This window comes from Balearica regulorum, chromosome 9 (genome assembly GCF_011004875.1).
Source record: "Balearica regulorum gibbericeps isolate bBalReg1 chromosome 9, bBalReg1.pri, whole genome shotgun sequence".
In the NCBI taxonomy this organism is placed as follows: domain Eukaryota; kingdom Metazoa; phylum Chordata; class Aves; order Gruiformes; family Gruidae; genus Balearica; species Balearica regulorum.
The window spans coordinates 6,627,137-6,636,768 of record NC_046192.1 but is presented as its reverse complement, the minus strand read 5'-3'; positions in this window follow the sequence as shown (position 1 = coordinate 6,636,768).

The following is a 9,632-nucleotide window of genomic DNA, read 5'->3' as shown; positions in this document are numbered from 1 at the left end:
AATTTCAACTTCCAAGTACAACATCTGCTTACAGCAGTAGGGCTATCAGACTGTTTTGGTTATGCCTTTTTCTACCTGACTCACCTTGCTTAGTTTGTATTGTACCTGCGTTATGAGATTCTACAGGGGCAATGCAGTACTACAAGAGGGTAATATTTCTCAGGAGATGATGTCATACCAACTGTCTGAACTCTTTCCATGGAACAAGTTAACTCAAAGGAATTACAGAATATATTTTAGTATAGTAGTTTAAACCTCTGTAATGTTCCATTGACTCAGCATGAAGTGCAAGGTAATGAAGATTCTGGCCCATGAGCTCAGACTTGAGTTTACAGGTTTTCATAAGCTGTTTTTTCACAAGGATAAATCTTGGATATTCTGTTGATACAATTTATGTTTTTCTTTTGTTTCAAAGAAGAAAGTCAATCCTTCCCACATTCATAAATAAAGAAAGAGAAAAAATCTGTTTGGCTTACTGTAGATCTCAATATAAACAAACTATAAGCAAGGCTGTGCATGAAAACACTATAATAACTTCTCAGATATATGTTTTTATTTATAAAGTATATGAAAGAACTCTGTAGCTGTCCTAATGCAAGTAATTTAAATCAAATGAGACCTAGAACATACTAGGAATCTTCAAATGAAAAAGATGAGAAAAAGGCCCAAATAATCCACCTCTCAATGCAAATTTGTTTCCTAATGGAAGGAGACATAGATAAAAATTCTTTCATAGAATAAATGTGAATCACTCTGTTGGATATAACAACAGTGCAACAACTTATCTAAAAATCTGGGCCCGCAAAATATTTAAAATGTATGTATGTAGTCCATTGCCTAGATTACCAACAACAGTAACAATCAAGACTTCTAAATATATACAATCTGAATATAATCCTGCAGTCACATATGTACACAGATTTACACAGAACAGTCAGTTTCACCTTAAGCAGTTTGTAGTCCAAATCACCTCCTCAAATATTAGATCAAAGCTAGAGCATTTGGGCTGCATGTTTTAGTTGTTTTCTGGATTTCAGTTGGACGAAAGAACAAAATATGGAAGCATTTCAATCAATCGGTCTCAGACTATTAAAAGATTACTAGTTATCCTTCTTTCCTGACCACTCCATTAGGTTTTAGTAATGAAAACCATTACTACTCCTATCCTTTCCTGTCAGCTGCATAAGCAGTAATCTATCTCAACTGACTGAAGAGCATAAAGGTAGCCTGGTGCTTTTATCACCATTTCCCCCCCTGCATTATAATGATTATGTATTAAAAAAGATGCCAGAGAACATCTTTAGGTAGGAAAGAATTCAATCTCAGAACTTCTATACCTAGTTAAATGCCAGGTCTTATTATCTGGCAGTATTAATTAGAGAAGGGAAAAAAAAAATCTTGCTTTATGTAGCTCTCCTTAATGTGTAAGACTGTAACCATGTCACTCTATGGCAAAATGACCCGCAAAGTACAGCACGCTTGTCCTATCTAATGCACAATAAAGGTAAGCTTTCTTAAATACTTAATAGTAATATGCTTCATGGCCCTTTAAGAAGTTACCTGAAGCCACAGAAGAATTTGCAGCATCTTACTGAAGAGAAATGTTTTAATTTAGTAATTATTTTTAGAAGAGAATTTATATAATAATATTTTTAATAAAATGAGTAATACAATAAGTGTATATATTTTTTCTCTATACTATCATTTTCAGCATAGAAAAAGTTCCTCAAAAGTGTGGTCTATGCTTCAAAGGCTTTTTGCCAGAAACCTCCTTTTGTCACTAAAAGTAAAACTACAAATCTGATGTAAGCTAGTAAAGTCCAAGTTTTGTCTTGTCCAAATCAAATCTACTATCCCGAACAACAGAATTCTCTCAGCCAACATACAGTTACCAAAAATACTGCTGACAAAATAACACTGGCTCCCAGTGTTATTTTACGTAAGCTCCTAGCTTCTATTTACATAGTCACTCTTCTGGGTTCCATCTCTGAGAAGCCCCTCAAACAACTCCATCACTAATTTATATTACATTTAACATAAAAATATGCATCAGTTGTCATGAAATAGTTCACATAAAATCAGATAGTATTTTTGTTAAAGTCTATATTTAAATAATTTTAAAGTTTCAAATGTTGGATAGCATTTCTTCCAGTTACAAATCCATCTAATGAGGCTGGATTTTGTCTGCAAAACAGCCAAGTATGCACAGGGACATAACAATGTCCTATCATACAAGATCTGTTACAGTAAGTTTTTTGTAAGGGATGGCCCAGGGCTGCCCTTTGATACACAAAAAAATTATCACAAAGGAAATGGTTCTTGTTGGTCAACGTGATGCTGGGAACTGCTCACATGCAACTGTCTACCTGCAAATGTCTACACTGAAGTATTATTTAACCAAAAATGAGGAAATTCTCCATCTTTCATCAAAAAGGAGGCTGTTGTGATTTTCCTGAGATTAATGGCAAGAAACTGCCAGGTAGAAACACACACACAGTTTACTGTGGAGCAGCTGACCCATGTTAATTTGTTATTCTATGGTAACCTGCTTGTGTATCACAGACTACAGACCTGAAGTTTATTAGTGCAGAGACTAATGAAAGAGGAATAGGAACTACAACACTTGCCTTGATCTATGGTTAAAGAGAATATTTCAGTCTCTCTCTAGCTTGGTCCACACAGGAATTATTTATGGATATAAACATGTCAGTACCGGGATCAGTGATAACTTTTACAAATGTATGAGTACATATCATAAAATGGATATAGTTATGCCAGTATTGAAATGCTTTACAGAAATATAGTATATTCCCCTCCACCTTCCTAGTAAAGAAAAAGGTGCACCAAGTGAAACACATTTATACAAGCATTTATCTGCACATGTTAATTGTCTGTTAATAGGTGGTGTAAAGGACACTATCCTGACCTGCTTCTATTTTTAAGTTACAGTTGTGAAGCAGACAGACATGAAAAACATGAAACAAAAATTTCAAAAAATGTATGAAGAAAAACTATTTTTAAAAGGGGTTTTGTTAAAGACAAATAAAAAATCAGTATAACAGAAGAAAATCTGACCAAAAAAACCCCAACACACACCCTCCCCCAAAGCAGTCTGGAGTTAAAAGCAGCAAATTGAAATAATTTTTGTTTATGTCAACAGAAGGCCTTCAAAATTATCATTTGAACATATGAGAAAAGCCTTCTTTCCCAGCCGGATTTACTAAAGAAACAATCACAGGATTTCAGGTCCAGACATCAGTCAGGGGAAAGAAAAAAAAAGAGCTGAACAGAACCAAGGCGTCATCTAGTGGCTAAGCTATCAAACACACAGCTAAGGGGACAAACTACATTTATTATCTGAGTTTCCTGACTCAAAACAACTAATATCATTATTGCAATTTTATATCTCCATAGTAAATTGAATGACAGTCTTATAAAGATTTATTTATTTATTAAGACAGTATGTGTAGTCTAAACCACATCACAACTTTACAAGTACTTTTACTTTGAGAGGATTAAATTCCAACTCCATACTAGCTACATATTATTAAATTTCATGTTTTAATTTGGATAGCCATATAAAAATATACATTTGTGATATAGGATAATTCAATGTGCCTCTTCATAAAGGATATAAAACCATGTGTGGGTGATAGTTATTATCACCTACAATAACAGGTGGGGGGGAAGTTGAATATGTGTTACAGAATGGTAGCATTTTCAAGAGCAGCAGCATAAGAGGAGTTGAATCAGAAACCTAGGATTAAAAGCCTAAACTTTTTTAGCTTGAACTAAGAATCTACATTGATCCTCACCCATCAACAAACGATCTGCTTCATCTTTGCGGGTGAATTTGTCCAGAGGATCTGAATGCTGCAAATACTATGTCAGGTTCCATTTCTGTAATATATTGACAAAGGACTGAAAAAGAGACATTCAATGCTAAAAGCATTAATTGGTACAGTCAGAGTTTAAAAATTCAAACGGACAGGGATGGTTTTGATAACTCAGTCTTCAGACAAGATGAAGAGGGTACATAGCACACACTTTTACTATTGAATTACATATATGACTATGTCTGAAAAAATTAGCAATTCAGGTTCTGATAGAAATGTGAAAACAAAAGAAACAGGGCTTGTATAGGACTTGTATATATAAATATAATGTTACATTTGCATCTGGCAATACATTATTTATGTGTGATTATTATAAAGGAGCAAGGATAAAATCTAATACAGTTTTCAGCACTGCCTGCTCTACTACATAAATAACTTGTTACTATGTCATTGTGGAGAAAGTTTCAAATACAAAGACATACAGATATACCATACAATTCTGATTGATTGCTAATTGTTTGAACTACAATGCAGACTGAGAAAGCATGTAACAATGCAGCTCAAATCACAAAGAGTGGTCTTAACCTTTCCTAAAATAACCCTACATATTACAACTACTGAAAAAAAAAATAGAAATAGAAATAATTTAAAAATCCCCAAAACTGTTGACAGAGCCACTTTCCATTTGACAGGCATATCTTGAGAGAATGGTTCCAGATTACGATCACATTTTGGGTTTCTAAAAGCTTCTTCACACACTCTGCACCAATTAGGGTGAAAACAAAACTTAGCAGTAGGGTTTTATGTGCCTAGTACACCACAAGCCTGACCTGCATTTGAGCCCATGGTGAAACAATTGCTATCAAACTATAAAACAAAAGACTGCTCATCCCAGAGCATTAGGTCAAGTGGGATGAGTGCCTAAGCAATAGGATCTTGGTAACAAGAATGACAGCTACTCTTTAATCTCAATTTCCTTCCCTTTGTCGAGAAAATACACAACCGAAGGATTTTCTACCATCTTATATCATTGCAGTCCCATAAAATTAATTTTAACATCATTACTCTTCCTTTGAAACAGATACTAATGTAGAATATTTAGACATTAATGCTGTTCAGTTCATTTTAACTAAATAAATGTGCTTTGACAGTTTGACTGTATTGTTATGTACATTCTATACACAGATGTTACACCAGGGACAGAAACCTTATCTCTGCATCTGGAAAACACAAAACTACCTGATCAAGAAAAAACAAACAACGTTGTTCATTCACAAGCTATAGTCAATTATCAAAGTCTGGCCACTAAACTTTCATATTGACTGTGTCCATAGTGCTGTTCTTAAGCTTCCTTTTATTGCCACTTCATATCTGGATTAAAAATAACTCTATGTCAATCTTGTCTAGCATTAATAGAAAGCAAACACCATATTTTCAGCTTTCTAGAGTGCTGGCCACAGATCATTCTGATGATTGGTAATACTATCCTATAAACATTCTTTGCAAGCTTATGGAAAACCCTGTGCTGAATCATTTCCCAAGCACAGCCCAACTCTGTGGTAATAACAAGGTAATAATATATAATGGCAATTAGAAATGAAAATAAATGAATATTTTTGTCCTGAAATCATGAATATGGCTATAGAAATTTTTAAGTAGCTATTGGACCGATACTCCTCAGTCAAGAAGAAATAATTTTGTAGGTTTTCTAGTTCATGTTATCTCAAGACTACATTCAGGGCAAACTAAACTGCTTGCTGAATCAGATCTTAGAAACAGTTTGAGAGATAGGTTTGAAGAAGAGCAGAGAAAATGGAATAAGTTTATCTGAAGCCTCAAAACTCAATAAAAGAACATTAATACCAACATTCAGCTATAGTGGAAAGCATTGTAAATCTGATAAAAAAAGAAATTACATGTTCTAAACTTGGAATACCTGGGAGGATATATAGTGCTGCTTTCTAAACCACTTCTGTGGTTTCAAGGCCTGCCCTTTTGCCACCGATCTTAATGGAAGTGGAATCATGCCAAAATTGTGACTATGGCCTCCAGAAAATAAAACGCAAAGAAGCAAGTGTTAGTAAATCAGAAGCACAAGCAGGTCAATCAAGATCATTCCTGCTAAGTGATTACACGAATGACATAAAGATAGCACTTATCTAATGAATCAAATGTACTCAGAGAAGCTGTAGCACAAGAGGGTAAGAACTAGAGTCTTTATATTATGTACAACACCTTGTTCACGCTCACTGATAACCATTTTTATCAGAGTTCCATGTTTACGGACATCTCTGTCCTCATTATTAGCATGCAGATAATTTACTGTGCTACCACAGTTAATACTTTATGTTATATTTTCTGCTTAAATTAAGTCCATATGAGATGCTGCTAAAAATATTGATGATTATCCTGTTGATGATTTCAAGGAAGCTGGTATTTTGTTCTCCCTTAACAGCTTTTAAAAAATGACTAAACCTTCCTACTGAAACTTGAAAATGCAAGCTGACATAGGTCCCTCGTTCAGAGGAAGACATCCAATACAAAAAATTCTAAACCCACACAGCTGAAGTTCGGCAGAATCGTAAGTTAAAAAGGTAAGTCTGTAATGAAAGTGTCAGGTGATATTATTTTAGGCGACTTCAAATATAAAACTTCCAATCCCTTCTTTGCATATTGCAGTATCTATTTTCTCTATATGTACCACATATATGTTTGTATTTGAAGCAACAACTGTTTTTTGAAACAGTTTATGCACCATCAGGCTGTTACTGACAGGTTGCAGGTTTTGGAGAGGACGGGATTATTTTCTCTAATATGAACTTGATGATTTTGACAATTCTGCTAAAAGTTCTGATTTCTTTACTGGCATTTTAATTCCTCATTATCCTAGTGAGTTTAATACTCTGATCTCTGTATGTGAGTCGGGATTGAATCCAAAGCTAATATGTTTCCAAGAGTGAGAAGAGGCAAAGGCTGGTCATTTCGGACTGAAAGAGACAAACTGCATTCCACAACTCTGCTGTATCCCTGATCTGCAACAAAGTGAAATGCTACAGTTTCAAGGGAGCTTTTAATTCAGATTTACAGTGGGGTTTGTCTCACAGCTCTGCCACCTACATGTTAATAACATCTGTTCTTTAAACCCACTGTGTTCCATCAATCTTTAGCATCTTCCAAGTTCAGGCTGCAATGAGTTTTACTTCAGTTCACTGCACTGCAAGTATTAACTCCTGGAAAGGAACAGCACTTCACATTAATTTTGTATATGAAATAAACACTTTACAATACTATACAGTTGACCTAGATGTATAGAAGTGTCTGTATATTTAAAAAAAAAAAAAAAGGAATAATACAGTAACTCAGGTTACAAGATAACTTAGGGATTCAGTGAGCCATCCATAATACTACCTCAAGATAATAAAGTTAGTCAAGCTCAGAAATGCTGGCAAACTGAGACCCAAAGTGAAATGCAGTGACCCTGGGAGGTGCCACATATCCCCATAAAGAAAATAAGCAATGGCCGAAGTCTAGAGAAACAAAGAATTTACATAAGAGTGGTGGTGGCCTGGTTAGAACAATCAAGGTAAAGAAATACTGGACCCTCAGGACTGAGCTGCCTACTGCAACCAGCAGCAGCACACACTATATTTATTACACCGGGCTTGGATCTAGCTAAGAACATGTTAGATTTTTGCCTAAATATGAATTTCCAAGTATATGGAATGAGCCACATGGATATGGCTCTTATTTCCACACCTCTACTGTTTACCTGAGAGAAAAAAGAAAGTGTTTTATTGTTAGCCTTCCTCTTCTCTGTTAAAATTCATTTGGTTCACTGAGGAGAAACTATAGGTGCTTGTGATTGGTATCCCAAACTACTTTAAACTTTTTCTTTGGAAGAATCATATTGTACTATTTTTTATCTTATAATGCTCTATCCTGCTTCCAGAAAACTTTTTATTGTCATACATATTCAAAACCTGCTGATAATTTCATAGCCAAAAGGACCTAAGTTGAAATCTCAGAAAAGTAAGGTCAAATGGATTTGCTATCCTGAGAAACAAAAACCTTGTAAAAAAGAAATCACCAGTAGGCTGAAACAAGACCATAGTCGCTTCCACCTTACAAGTGTTGTATCACTTGTTGCAATCCCATTACAGCTGCTGTATTTCTAACTAAATCACCGACAATAAAAATGTGCAGAATTCCTCTATTACAGAACTCAAGTCCATTTTTTAGTTTTACAAAATTTAATGTGTCAGAAATCAATTTCTTCAACTACCAGCACTTAGCTGGCCACTTGTTTAGAATACTCTATTTTTTTTGTAATAAAAAAGGTCCTTTTTAATGTTTTGTGCTGAGAACTGTCAAGAGATTCGAAAGTGGCTGGAAATGTGTCCTGCGACACTGTATTACCCGTTCCATTATTATACAATTCATTACAGATGTGTATCCGCACTTCACAGAAATGCTGTTTCTGTTTCTAACAAGAAGACAGTTGTACAACGGTACTAGACATCACATTGTAAATATTCTGTACAGCTTTACTCTGGTTTCTTAAGGAAGCAAGGCTTATGATTGCACTCTACTGATCTGTAGCCACCTCATCATTTGCCCTACATCATTCTCTCCTTCTGCCTTTCCCTGTCTGTGGTCTTAAAGATATCAAGTAGCCACAAAAGTAACAGGAGACAAACAAACTCAACTTTGTGCCCTTCCTCCAAGGGAAAGACAATGATAGATTTTTTTCAGGCGCAGGAGGAAATAGTCAAATGCCCAGCATGCATCTATGTTTCTCCAGGTAAGCTGCAGCAAGTGCTGCCACACAGCCAAGCAGGCAGGGGTATGAAAGGGGCAATGAGGAACTTCAGGGCAACGTCCACAAGAAGCAAAGTTTCCTCTGTTCTACTGCTCTGGAAGAAAATATTTTGTTGGGTGTTTTTACCTGAAAAATATCTTTCAGTAAATAGGTATAAGAATAGCTGTTGGGTCACATAAAAGAACCTGAAGTAGAAATTTTGTTCTTATTTAATGTCTGTATTGAAAGTCCTCTTAGAGACTCCCCATGGTTCCAGCTACCTTGTATATAACCCCCGGTGAAAAAAGCAGCTAGTACAGGATATATAGGAAAGAATATGAAAGGAGAACAAATACATAATAATATTTCCTCTGTATACTCATTTAGTCTCCAGTAATTTGTGGATCATGGTCGTCTTGGCTCAGAACTGGTACCCTTGCATCTAACAGCTGTGAGGGATATTTCTTATTCTTAATTTCATTGCTTTATTTCATTGCTTCTCTCCTACAGTAAGGTCAGCCTTAGCTTATACCTTGTGCCTCTTTTCTGCACTTTAGTTTTTCTATTATTACAGATTCCCAGGAGAAGTTAACAGCAAACTAATTTCTTCCTTTCCCTGCTGTTATTTTCTTGACTAACAAGCTCTATTCCTTCATCTTTCACTTACCTAGCTTGCTGTCTTTGATTTCCCTGTAATAACCTCATCTCTCTCTGCACAGGACTTTGTTGAGTTTTTCAAGGAAAAATATACAATGTGTGCTGTTCATCCCCTACTACCTACATTGTTTAATACGGGTAACCTTCCTCTACATGTCTTCTTTCAGTGTTCCAGCCTGTTTTTCTTTCAGCATTCCACCTCAGCTATCTAAAAATCATGAATTAGACTTGGAACTCATGTTACTCAAATCATTACCTCTAAGCAAGCTTATCCAGATTCTACATCCTGAAATTCTGTACTCAAAAGTTTTAAGCATTATTCTTCAATCATTAATATAATG